This window comes from Pseudonaja textilis, chromosome 7 (genome assembly GCF_049901715.1).
Source record: "Pseudonaja textilis isolate UNSWEBS1 chromosome 7, rPseTex1.2, whole genome shotgun sequence".
NCBI lineage: Eukaryota > Metazoa > Chordata > Lepidosauria > Squamata > Elapidae > Pseudonaja > Pseudonaja textilis.
The window spans coordinates 216595-227490 of NC_141996.1; positions in this window are offsets into that span (position 1 = coordinate 216595).

Here is a 10896-nt window from a genome sequence, read left to right on the forward strand (position 1 = left end):
GGGCTCAAACAGAAGCGGAGCCTCACATGCCCAGCCATGTCAATCACCACACTGGAGACGCTTCCTGTGCGAGTTCAAGGGAAACTGCCTGAAACTGACACCGTCTTCATAGTTGAAATATTTAACTGCGCATGGCTTTGAGTTGAGAGAAGAAGTTTACATTTGAGTGTAAAATAAAAGAGATCAAAAGTGGCCGGTGTCCATGGCCGATGTTTGGTACAACAATCAGGGCGACATACTCAAAGTCTGGTGTGGGTGGCTGTAATAAACAGAGAAACAACACAACCTTCGGTTTCTGTCTGTGTGATGCAATGAAGCTGAAACGGGGCCAGGAAACCTTTCCCAAGCCTTGGCGAAAGAGTGTTGCACGGCGGATGTGGTGGACAAGCAGGAACGGCCAACGGCCGGAGAGGCTGCACGGGGCTCGGTGCCAATCCCAGCATTGAGCGGCTGTTGAGCCCAAATGGGCAGAGCGGGGCTGGAGGGGAGGCCCGAGGGAGCAAGATACATCACCTCAGGCAACGTGGCCGTGGCGACCAATTGCAGGCTGTGAAAGGCAGCCTTCGAACCGGCCGAGGGTTCATTCCGCTCCCTTCACGAGAGACAGGAAGCGAGTTCCTTCATCCGCTGCTGAGGAAGGTGGAGACGTTAGGCAGCACCTGCACTGCCTTTTCCTCAAGGTGTAAATGCTGCAACCAGTGAGTTACTACCAGGTGCAAAGAGGCAGGGTCAAGGAAATTTCACTCTCAAGAATGTCGCCTGAGAGATGGAAGACGCACAAACAATATGTGTGACCCTAAGGGGCCGCCGTCTGCCGCCTCTGCAGGAAGCTGTCCCTACATCCGACTGTGGTGGGCAATTTCCATCCAGTCCCCCCTCCCGGTTAGTGAAGTCGAGGGATGTGGGGTGAAGGTTGTCCACAGGATGCTGGTGCCCCCCAGCTTTCCTCCCCGGGTGTGAGGGTCTTGCTCGGCCTTTGGAGGCTGCGGGTGTCTGGATGGGGAGCAACAGGCTTCAGCTTGAGGGGCTTTGGGGGCCCCTAGATTTGGACACTTGCCACTTCCTGCTCTGAATAGGGTTGCCCCCTCCCAAGCAGACCCTGTGTGGAACCTGAGCCTCCTCTGGACCCCTGTCTCCTGTGTGGAGGACATTTGATAGCCATGGGCCAGGAGGCTCTCCTTGCGGCTACGCACATTTTGGTCACCTACTAGATAGACTACTGCAATAGGCTCTACCCGGGGCTGCCCTTGAAGAGCACCCAGAAGTGTCAACTGAGAGAGACTGCAGCTGCATGGGCAAGTCAGGGACACTCCTCACTGGCCCTGTTCCGCCTCTGCCCCGTGAGTAGGCCTGGTGGCCCACGTCCTCCTCCTGGGCTCCATTCCAGGTGCTGATAAGGACCTACAAGGCCCCGCGTGGCCCAAGAGCTGCTTCTTCCCTGGGCCACTGCCTCTCTCTGGTGACGTCTTCCCATCCTGCCTGGTCTGGCAGAAGAAGCCCGAGGAAGGGACCCAGGAGACAAGCCCCGTGGGGTGGCACCCCGCTCCCCCTGGAAAGCCTTACAGAAGATCTCTGGATTCAGAAGGAGGTCCCAGTTTTGACAATTAATCAGTCTTGAACAACTCCAGAAGTTTTGGGTTCTCCTTCGCTGGAAGTTTTCAAGAAGAGATTGGACAGCCACTTGTCTGAAATGCCGTAGGCTCCACTGCCTGAGCAAGGTGTTGGACTAGATGTCCTCCAAGGTCCCTTCCAACTCTGTAAATTCTGTGATTCTGGATCTGGATCCATCTGGCAGCCTCCTCTTGATCCAGAGAAGGTGGACCTGGATTTCAAATTCTTCTTCTTAGTAACTCAGAAACAACTTGGCAGTTTGTGAAAGTGCTTCACATGTTATGTGTTTGTCAGAATTTTGATAAATGGGCTGGTCAGCCTGGCAATTGAGGGGATGTATTTGCGGACACAAAAATATCCTTGAATGTGGCTTAATGGTGGTTCCCGAGGAGGCCGTTATCTGTCCCCCCGCCCGGTGATTCAGAACTGCCGCCTCTCACCTGCCGATTCTCTACTCTGATCCCCAGATGCGCTTTCCCATGGCCAAACCTCCTCCTTCTCTTGGAGGGTGGGGGGACGGATGCAGAGCCCCCAGCCGGCTGTCGCTGGCCAGCTCCCCACAGCCATTTTCCTCCAGCTGTGGGTTGCCCTGCCCATCAGCACCCGAGGCCCTAAGTCCTGCTTTCATCCTCCCCCCGCCACTTTCTCTGGGCTTCCAGTAGGGGAGGGAATGGAAAGAGGCCTCTGACTGGGGAAGGGAAAGATGCTGCCCTCCTAGCGGGACCTGCCTCCCCATCCTCCCCCGGGCCTTTCCTGGCCTTCTTGGAGGTTTTGTCTCTCCCATCGCCTGGGGGATGCCACGCACTGGCAGGTGGAGCCTCCCCAAGAAGCCGAGGCAGAGGCGCTCCCTGGGCCAGGGATGGTGGCCTGGGGGTGGGTGTTTCCTCCCTTGGCTGGGATGTCCTCTCTTGGTTGGAGGCCTGGAGACGCCCTGCGGATGATGCAGGCCTTCTCCAGCGGAAGCCCACAAGGAAGTCCCCTGGAGTTGCAGCCGCTGTCTGGCGGCCCTCCCGGCCCAGGCCGAGGCTGTGGTGGCGGTGGCGGTGGCGGCAACAGCACAGCAGCAGCAGCAGCAGGCCCCGCACAAGAAAGCAGGCCTTCTCCAGCCAGGAGCTCAAACGGGCAGGAGCCCCTTCCCTCCTCACTTCTGAGAGCCCTGGACGAAGGGAAGAGGAGGGAAGCCACGTAGCCAGTGGAAACCACTGCGATTCTGGGATCTTGTGAGATGAGAGATGCGCCGAGTGTCCTGAGGACGGGAGGACCATCTGGGAGGGGACCGGGTCAGCCTGATCCAGGAGACGGTCCAATCCCAGCCACAGAATGGGCACCTGAGTACAGGAAATGGGTTGGGTGCCAAGGCCTCCCTGCGGGTGCCACAGTATTGGAGAACAAACCAGAAGGACCAGAGGTTTCAACGCAGGGAGTCCAATAAGGTTACATGATCCTGAACTTGGCAGCTGCAGCACATGGCTGGTTCATACTGAAGTGATTGTCCGCTAGGATTCCAAGATCCTTCTCACAGTTACTCCTATTGAGCAAGGTATCGCATTGCATATGCATATACCTGTGCATTTTGTTTTTCTTACCTAGATGTAGAAGCTTACTTTTTTCACCATTGAATTTCATTTTGTTAGATAGCGCCCAAGGTTCAATTCTGTCCATATCCTTCTGTATCTTAAGTCTTTATCTTCTGGGTATTCCTGCTAGCTTGGTGCGGTCTGCAAATCTGATGAGCTCTCCATCTGTCCCCTCATCCAAATCATTGATGAAGATGTTGAAGAGTATTGGGCCTAAAAGAGAGCCTTGGCCAACCCACTGCATCCTTCTCTCGTTGCAGATGCAGCTCCATTGAGGACCACATGTTGAGTGGGGTTGGTCAGCTAGTTCCGAATCCATCTGGTGGTGATGCTGCCTAACGCACATTTTTCTGTTTTATCAACTAGTAGGTTCTGGTCTACTTAGTCCAATGCCTTACTGAAGTCCAAGTAAATCATATTGACGGCATTCCTCTGGTCCACTAATTTTGTCACTTTGTCAAAGAATTTAATAAGATTTGTCTGGCATGATCTGCCTTTGACAAACCCATGTTGGCTTTTGGTTATTACTTTGTTGCTTCTAGGTGTTCACTGGTTCGTTGCTTGATTATCTTTTCCAGAATCTTCCCTGGTATTGAGGTCAGGCTAATAGATCAGTAATTTCCTGGATCTATTCCCCCCCCACCCTTTTTGAAGATGTGAACTACATCAGGTCTTTTCCAGTCCTCTGGCAGTTCCCCGGTGCTCCAGGATCTTTGAAAGATCTAGTTCAGTGGTTCTGAGACCATGTCTGCCGGTTCCTTCAGAACGTTGGGGTTTAATCCATCTGGTCCTGACGATTTGAGCTCATCTAGGGTGGACAGATACTCACTTACTGATTTCTTCCCTATTTTGACTTGTGTTCCCAATCTGTTTTTTGTGGTGCTGTTTTTGATAGCTGTTTTCCCTCGGTGTAAAGACGGATGCAAAAAATGAGTAGAGTAGTTCTGCTTTCTCCCTGTTGCTTATCACCTTCTTGCCACTTCCTCCCACCAATGAACCAATCGTTCCCTTGAAGTTTTTCTTGTTTTTGACATGTTGAAAGAAGCTTTTTTTGGGGTTATTTTTTACTTTTGTTGCAAGCTTTTGTTGTTGTTAGCCTTAGCTTTCCTCACTTCATCTTTGCAGGGTTGGGCTATTTGCTGAGATTCTGCCTTATTTTATGTGCCCCTCTGTCCACTGTTTATACTTGTCCTTTTTGTTTTTCAGTTCTTCAGAGAGTTCTTTATGCAGCCATGCTGGTTTCTTTTGAGAGCTGTTATTTTTCTTGTTCATTGGTATTGTGCTAGCCTGGGCTTTTATAATCTCACTTTTCAAAATTTCCCAAGCTTCTTGGGTTGTTTTCCACTTGAGGATTCTCATCCATGAAATCCTTCCCAAGCTCTGTCTAAGTTCATTGAAACTAGCTCTCTTAAAGTCCAAGGTCTAGTTTGACTTGGTTCTGTTGCTTGTGCTTGCATGATGTTGAATTCCAGTATTGTAGGATCACTCGCTCCCAAGGTTCCTGTAGTTTCAACATCTTCTATCATTTCATCTCTGTTAGTGAGAATTGAGTCCAATATGGCTGATCCCCTTGTTCCCTTCTCTACTTTTGGGGAAACAAAAGTTGTCTGCTAGGTTTGTCCGGAACCTGTTTGATCTTCCACTTTGTGCAGAGTTTGTCTCCCAGTTGATGTCAGGTAGTTAAAATCCCCCATTACTACTGGGATGGGCTTCCCATATACCTTAGTTAGCTGACTAGCAAAACGTTTATTTACTTCCTTCCTTTTGGTTGGGTGGCCTATATAGTGTACAAAAAGTGTATAGTATACAGAAAGAGAGAGCCTTGCTTGAGTTGTGACTGCCCGCCCTGCCCAGCACCCTCAGCCAGCCAGCCAGAGAACAGCCAGTGAAGGCCTCCTCCTCCTCCTGCTCTGGTTCTCTGTTGTCCCGGGAACGGGAAAAGGGCTCGGGAGGCGAGTCACAGGGCTGAGGTGGACAGTCCCGATCAGGGCTTGGCGTTTCTGTCCCCTGCGAAGGGCGGAAGAGGCTGGCTTGGCTCCCGGAGGCTTCATACTGTCCCCCGGTTTGCTCTGCCTTCCTCCCGAGAGAGACCCCCCCCCTTCTCCCAGGGAAGAGGAGATGGTGCTGGAGAGGTGCAGAGCAGCTGCTCCAAGAAGGGCTCCGGACTGGCAGCTGTTGCCCCCGGCCTTCCTGCTCCATGACCTTGTCTGTGGCGTAGCTCGGCCTGTTCTTTCCCCCTCTGCCTCTGACATGTAGGCAGATGTGGAGGCAGAGGCTGAATTCACACAACGCACGGACTCTGCCCATATTGTGTAAGCAATAGCAGCGTCTTCACAGCTTTGCCCTTGAGCAGAAAACACCAGGCCTGCAATACCTGGCATCTCCACGAGGGGGCAGGGCAGGACCAGATCCTGCTGCTTTGGGAGGCTGGGCTGTCTCTTCCCTTTGGCTCTGGCTTCCCTGTACAACCCCCCCCCGCCCGCCCGTGTGTGTGCACATGTGTAGTGTTTGCACATTGTATCGCTTGTGGTCCTTTGGAAGAGCCGGGGGAAGAGCTGGCTCTCGTCCAGGCCCTTTGGGTGAGAGAGGGAGCTGCTTCATTCCTTTGGCTCCGTCCGTCTTTGCCCATTTTTACTGGTTTCCTGGCAACTCCCTTGTATTGACTGGCCGCCCAGGTTCATTGGGAGTTGGACAGCAACCGGTTATTATTAATCACAGCTGCCCGCGATTCTTTAGCTGGCCGTCATTTGCATCAAAAACATGGGATGTCTCAACGGATTGGTGAAGTCTGTGTGGATCCAAGCAGGCAGGGGCCCTTTTGCAATTGACAGATGGAAATGTTGTCAATGCCCAGATTTTCTAAGTGCTGTCCAAGAGTTTTTGGTATGGGGCTCAATATGCTGATGACCGCAGGACCACCAAGCGGTGCTTGATGCCACAAACGCTCCACTTTGATTTCCCCTCCTGCTCCACTTCCACGGCCCCCTGAGGTTGCCACATCACTTATCCACACTTTCCGGTTTTTCAGTCACAGTAATCCTGGGGTGTTATGAGCCAGTCAGTTTGTGTTCGGAAATCCCACAATATTTTAATCTGCTAATTTTGGACTGGTTTTTCAACTCTATGTTCCCACCAATTTTTATTACTGGCACATGACATTGTAAATATTCCAGTGAGTCATTTTGGTGACTTGTGTTACGTCATTCTTTATAATCAGTTTGTGCGATCATTTTGCACCAACAGAAATTACAACCTACAGTTTTTTCTGCTGCTTTGCATGACGTGCGCTTTGAATCACTAGATGATTTTTCAGTTCTGACCTTAATTAGATTGGTTTGAATCACTTGCAGCCAAAATCAAGCCTTTATTTTTTTAGTGTTCCAGTTGTGAACCATTTCCAGATTTTATCTTTATCAATTTCCCTCCAACCTTTTGTTGAAATTGATCATGTAATGCTTTTACTTGCTAGTATTCTGTTCAAGTTTTGATGACATTATTTTGATATTCAAGTTTCCTGCACATTCAGTAAGTTCCAACTTTTAACTTACACCAGTGCTTAACGTACTTGGCTGTCTTTTGCAGTTATCCAACACACACTTTTTTCCTCTCCTCTCCCCCTCCCCCCTCCTCCTCCTCTAGTTTGTTTGATGTGAAAGGCACTTCTGCCTCTGTTTCTGTGGGGCTGGTATAATCTACCCTATCACTCTCTGGGATGTAATGCATAGTGAATGGTCATTGTGTTTTTTGTTTTGGTTTAGGTTCTGTCCAGTGAATAACCGCAGCAGTGTCTCATATCTCAGATGTGGCCCTAATGTGTTTCCACTGTTCATGTCCACCGTTCTTGAGCACTTTTCTCAGTCTTCAGATGTATTCTTTACCAGTCACATTTTTATGTTGTCCATGCTTCGCCCAACTCCGAAACACCCAGATGCTTGTAGTTTCATCCTGATGATGACATTATTAGAAACAGTAAGAGACCAGGTGGAAGGCTCCCTTCGTGTTAGTCACCCGTGCTGGTTTTCCCTTTGACAATCATTGTCAAGAATCAAAATATTGGGGGAGGGCGGGGCTTGAGCGGCAGTGTGAAGATGGTTTTTGGGGGGCTCCGAGAAAGCTGCTGATACCCCTGCAGCTAGACAATCCCAGTGGACCCGAATCATCCTGGTGAGATGGTAAGTGGAAGGAGCGCATCCTGTCGATCCCAGGGACATCGGAAAGTCCCTGGTAGATCCAGGAAGTTCTACAGTCCAGCAACAGTGGGAAGCAGCCATTTATCATGAGCCACTAAGAAGCTGTGCCAGCCTCGGAATGGAAGAGGAAAAGAAAGAAAGAAAGAAAGAAAGAAAGAAAGAAAGAAAGAAAGAAAGAAAGAAAGAAAGAAAGAAAGAAAGAAAGAAAGAAAGAAAGAAAGAAAGAAAAAGAAAGAAAGAAAGAAAGAAGATGGTGTGTCGGTTTGGGTGAGAAATTTTTAGTTTAAAAAATAAATAAAAAAGGAGTACATCAAATAAAAAAATATGAAAGAAAGAAGACAGAAAAGTTAAAGATAGCGATGAACAGCAAGGAACTGTCAAATTTATTTGGATTTTTATTCTTTGGGGGAAAAAAGGATTACTTTGTCTTGCTTCTTTGTTTAAATAACTGGACTGGATTGAATTTAGAAATAAGAAGAAATTAAACCTTTTTTGCTTTTTTAATTTAAATATTTGAAGTACTTTTTTCTCAATTCTTTTTTTTTAACTTTCACTGCTTAGAGTATAGAGATAAGTGTAACTAAGGAACAACTAAGGAAAGCTAAGCAATCCTGCCATCTGGAGGTCACAGGGAAAATCTTTTTCTTAAAAACAAAAGACTGTAAAGTTATTTTGACTACAGAGAAGTAGAGAAAGATATTAAGTCAGCACTGAAAACAGGTGTTGTCTCTAAATAGCTGGCATACAATTGGAAAGTTGAATAAGATTAAGAGAAAGAAAGAACACTGCGACCTTGAACAAGATATATGCTTTTGACTCTAGCTTTCTGGACTGACTATGTTACACTGAGATTTTGCTTTACTTAGTGACATGGATTTATAAATTACAGCTGGTACCTTTCTTTTTTTGGTCTTTGTTTTGTTTTTTTATTCTATTTTTGCTGGAGTATATATTGGATTTATTTTTTTCTCTCCTTTTTACTGGGCTTCTTTTATTTTTTTGGTCCAGTTCCTCAATATGGATTAATTTTGGATTGGTTTCTATATATTTTTTTCTCTTTCATTTTTCTTTTTCACTTCATTGATAGTTTGATTAGTAAGTGGACTAGCAAGTGGATATAATTGGGTATTTTTGGACTTGCTGCTTTTTTCTCTTGGCATTCCCTTTTTCTCTCTTATGTAGAAGTGGATGGATTTGTATTATTTCCTTTTTTCCTCTTATCTTTTTGGGAAATTTCTCCTTTGGTCTCTTTCCTGAGTTTTTTTAATTTTATATATTTTTACTTCATCTTTTTATTGGATCTATAGTTTCCTTTTTTGCTATTGGATTCCATCGACTCCATCGTTGTTGTTTTTTCTTCCTTTTTCTTCTTTTTGTTCCTCTTTTTTATTTGATAAAATTGGATTAAGGTAGAGAAGAACCTGAAGATTGCTTTTTATTTCTCTTTGGGCTTTTGCAAATGGATTATAATTTGATCTGATATGAGTAAGAGAATACCTACTGGATCATCAATTCCTACTTCCTCATCCCTGAGCCCAGCTGGTCAATGATCTATTACAATGATGTTGTGGCAGGAGAAAGATAAAGAAAAGGAAACCTTTATGCAAGAAATTAAGACAATGTTTCAAGTAATACAAGATCAAGGGAAGCATACAGAGGATAGAATGGAAAAGTTGGAGGAAAGGATGGAGAAGATGGCAGGAGATATACAACAGGTATTAACAATATATGGAGAAAAAATACAGAAGATGGAAGAAAGAGGTGACAAAACAGATAAGGAAGTAGGAAAAATAGATAATAGATTGACAAGGGTCAAAAGCGAAAAAGGGAAAGATTCAATATTTTGGGAGATGGAAAAAGCCGATTTTTACTTAAGATTTCAAACTATCGAGGAAGAAAAGGGAGAAAACCTTAAAAAAATTATGACAGAAATATTAGTGGAACCCTTGGAGATTGACTAAAGAAAAAGTGAGAGATGGAATGGATGAAATATATCAAATATTTACTAGATATGCGATGAGAAGCAAACTACCCAGAGAAGTACATGTGAGATTTACCAAGAAAACAATAAGAATAGAAATACTGCAGAAGGCAAGAGACGATTTATTGAAGTACAAAGGAAAAAACATTATAGCCTTGAAATAAATACCAAGAATAGTGAAATATTTAAGAAGAGAATATCAATTTCTGACAAAGATGTTAATCAAAAAATAAATTAACTATAGATGGTTGATCTCGGAAGGTTTGACATTTATTTGGTGAGAACAAAGACACAGAATTGACTCAGTGGAGAGTGCAGAATTATTCTACAATGAATACTTTGGAGGAACAGAAGATGAGAGAGCAAGAGAAGAGGAATTCAAAACACGAGCAGAAATGGCAATGGAAATGGAGAAGGAACAAAGGGAGGAGAGGAGACAGGAGGAGGGAGCAGTAGGTGGCCAAATGATAATTACAGAACCAAGAGAACAGAGAACAACAAGAGCAATAAATCCCAACTATAAAGTATATACAATGGAAGAGGAAAAGAAATTGATTTCTATAAACATAAATGAATTAAATTCGGCTATTAAAAGGAAAAAGATATTTCATAAATTAGGAAAATTAAATATGGATATAATCTCCCTACAAGAAGTGCATATCAAAAGACAAGATGCACATTTGTTGAATTGTCCTAGAATTGGGACTATATTTACATTATTGGCACAACAAAATAAAAGAGGAGTTGCCTTATATATTAGAAATACAGTTAAAGCTAAAGAAATTTATGCAGATGAAGAGGGAAGATTATTGATGGTTGAAATAATAGACAATAATTCAAAAGTACTTTTAACTGCAATTTATGCTCCCAATAACCAGCAAGTCCAATTTTATAAGAATGTACATAATAAAATAATTGAACTGGATTATGATAAGATATGCATCCTTGGAGATTTTAATGCAATCGTAAACGCAGAACTGAACTATAAAACACAGAAAAACAAATAAGAAAAATAGGAAAATATTACCTAAAACTTTCTTCGGGATGGTGAAGGAGCTGAGTATCAAGGATATATGGAGATAATTGAATAGCAAAAATAGACAATTTACATTCTACTCAAATATACATTCATCATAGTCAAGAATAGACATGATTTGGATGTTAACAGATTTAATACCTAATGTTCAAGAAGCAAATATTGATACAAACATTTAGGTTGACCACAACCCAATAAGGATTAATTGGAAGGGACAGAAGAAAAGATCAAGATGGACTTTGAATAATTCAATTTTGAAAGAAAAAGAATGTATTAAATACCTGGAAAAAGAGTTGGCTTTCTTCCTTAAAGAAAACAAAGCAGGAGAAACCTCATTACAAAATGTATGGGATACTATGAAAGCATATACCAGAGGGGTGATTATAACTTATACAAGAAGAAGGAATATTAAAAAGAGGCAAATACAACAGTCCCTAGAACAAGAGCAGAAAAAACACTCAGAGAAACAAATGTCATTAGTGTTTTTAGATGCACAGAAAG